Genomic DNA, 3,110 nt, shown 5'->3' on the forward strand with positions numbered 1-3,110 from the left:
CATGCAACTGCCACCTTGTTGGCCAGTGTTCGAGTCCCCTGGTGGGTTGAGTGTCTAAAAAGTTATAAACTTCAGCTACTGGAATAGGGTAGTCTGTGCATTAAGCATTTGGCACTGAGTTTTCCCATATAACAGGAATCGATGAAAGAGCATCAGAGGTCCCACACTATCTCATTGCCTGGGAGAAGATTGGAGTTCTGGTTGGTTAAATACCCCAGAATTCCTACCTCTCTTAATGGCTTTGAAGTATGGTGTAGTGGATACAGCATGCAACTGCCAACTTGTTGGCCAGTGTTCGAGTCCCATGGTGGGTTGAGTGTCTAAAAAGTTATAAACTTCAGCTACTGGAATAGGGTAGTCTGTGCATTTAGCATTTGGCACTGAGTTTTCCCATATAACACGAATCGATGAAAGAGCATCAGAGGTCCCACACTATCTCATTGCCTGGGAGAGGATTGGAGTTCTGGTTGGTTAAATACCCCAGAATTCCTACCTCTCTTAATGGCTTTGAAGTATGGTGTAGTGGATACAGCATGCAACTGCCACCTTGTTGGCCAGTGTTCGAGTCCCCTGGTGGGTTGAGTGTCTAAAAAGTTATAAACTTCAGCTACTGGAATAGGGTAGTCTGTGCATTAAGCATTTGGCACTGAGTTTTCCCATATAACAGGAATCGATGAAAGAGCATCAGAGGTCCCACACTATCTCATTGCCTGGGAGAGGATTGGAGTTCTGGTTGGTTAAATACCCCAGAATTCCTACCTCTCTTAATGGCTTTGAAGTATGGTGTAGTGGATACAGCATGCAACTGCCACCTTGTTGGCCAGTGTTCGAGTCCCCTGGTGGGTTGAGTGTCTAAAAAGTTATAAACTTCAGCTACTGGAATAGGGTAGTCTGTGCATTAAGCATTTGGCACTGTGTTTTCCCATATAACAGGAATCGATGAAAGAGCATCAGAGATCCCACATTATCTCATTGCCTGGGAGAGGATTGGAGTTCTGGTTGGTTAAATACCCCAGAATTCGTACCTCTCTTAATGGCTTTGAAGTATGGTGTAGTGGATACAGCATGCAACTGCCACCTTGTTGGCCAGTGTTCGAGTCCCCTGGTGGGTTGAGTGTCTAAAAAGTTATAAACTTCAGCTACTGGAATAGGGTAGTCTGTGCATTAAGCATTTGGCACTGAGTTTTCCCATATAACAGGAATCGATGAAAGAGCATCAGAGGTCCCACACTATCTCATTGCCTGGGAGAGGATTGGAGTTCTGGTTGGTTAAATACCCCAGAATTCCTACCTCTCTTAATGGCTTTGAAGTATGGTGTAGTGGATACAGCATTCAACTTCCACCTTGTTTGCCAGTGTCCGAGTCCCCTGGTGGGTTGAGTGTCTAAAAAGTTATAAACTTCAGCTACTGGAGTAGGGTAGTCTGTGCTTTAAGCATTTGGCACTGAGTTTTCCCATATAACAGGAATCGATGAAAGAGCATCAGAGGTCCCACACTATCTCATTGCCTGGAAGAGGATTGGAGTTCTGGTTGGTTAAATACCCCAGAATTCCTACCTCTCTTAATGGCTTTGAAGTATGGTGTAGTGGATACAGGATGCAACCGCCACCTTGTTGGCCAGTGTTCGAGTCCCCTGGTGGGTTGAGTACTAAAAAGTTATAAACTTCAGCTACTGGAATAGGGCAGTCTGTGCATTAAGCATTTGGCACTGAGTTTTCCCATATAACAGGAATCGATGCAAGAGCATCAGAGGTCCCACACTATCTCATTGCCTGGGAGAGGATTGGAGTTCTGGTTGGTTAAATACCCCAGAATTCCTACCTCTCTTAATGGCTTTGAAGTATGGTGTAGTGGATACAGCATGCAACTGCCACCTTGTTGGCCAGTGTTCGAGTCCCCTGGTGGGTTGAGTGTCTAAAAAGTTATAAACTTCAGCTACTGGAATAGGGTAGTCTGTGCATTAAGCATTTGGCACTGAGTTTTCCCATATAACAGGAATCGATGAAAGAGCATCAGAGGTCCCACACTATCTCATTGCCTGGGAGAGGATTGGAGTTCTGGTTGGTTAAATACCCCAGAATTCCTACCTCTCTTAATGGCTTTGAAGTATGGTGTAGTGGATACAGCATGCAACTGCCACCTTGTTGGCCAGTGTTCGAGTCCCCTGGTGGGTTGAGTGTCTAAAAAGTTATAAACTTCAGCTACTGGAATAGGGTAGTCTGTGCATTAAGCATTTTGCACAGAGTTTTCCCATATAACAGGTTAAAAAGAGCATCAGATGTCCCACACTATCTCATTGCCTGGGAGATGATTGGAGTTCTGGTTGGTTAAATACCCTAGAATTCCTACCTCTCTTAATGGCTTTAAAGTATGGTGTAGTGGATACAGCATGCAACTGCCACCTTGTTGGCCAGTGTTCGAGTCCCCTAGTGGGTTGAGTGTCTAAAAAGTTATAAACTTCAGCTACTGGAATAGGGTAGTCTGTGCATTAAGCATTTTTCACTGAGTTTTTCCATATAACAGGAATCGATGAAAGAGCATCAGAGGTCCCACACTATCTCATTGCCTGGGAGAAGATTGGAGTTCTGGTTGGTTAAATACCCCAGAATTCCTACCTCTCTTAATGGCTTTGAAGTATGGTGTAGTGGATACAGCATGCAACTTCCACCTTATTGGCCAGTGTTCGAGTCCCCTGGTGGGTTGAGTGTCTAAAAAATTATATACTTCAGCTACTGGAATAGGGTAGTCTGTGCATTAAGCATTTGGCACTGAGTTTTCCCTTATAACAGGAATCGATGAAAGAGCATCAGAGGTCCCACACTATCTCATTGCCTGGGAGAGGATTGGAGTTCTGGTTGGTTAAGTACCCCAGAATTCCTACCTCTCTTAATGGCTTTGAAGTATGGTGTAGTGGATACAGCATGCAACTGCCACCTTGTTGGCCAGCGTTCGAGTCCACTGGTGGGTTGAGTGTCTAAAAAATTATATACTTCAGCTACTGGAATAGGGTAGTCTGTGCATTAAGCATTTGGCACTGAGTTTTCCCTTATAACAGGAATCGATGAAAGAGCATCAGAGGTCCCACACTATCTCATTGCCTGGGAGAGGA

The sequence above is a fragment of the Procambarus clarkii genome, unplaced genomic scaffold (assembly GCF_040958095.1).
Source record: "Procambarus clarkii isolate CNS0578487 unplaced genomic scaffold, FALCON_Pclarkii_2.0 HiC_scaffold_133, whole genome shotgun sequence".
Lineage (NCBI taxonomy): Eukaryota > Metazoa > Arthropoda > Malacostraca > Decapoda > Cambaridae > Procambarus > Procambarus clarkii.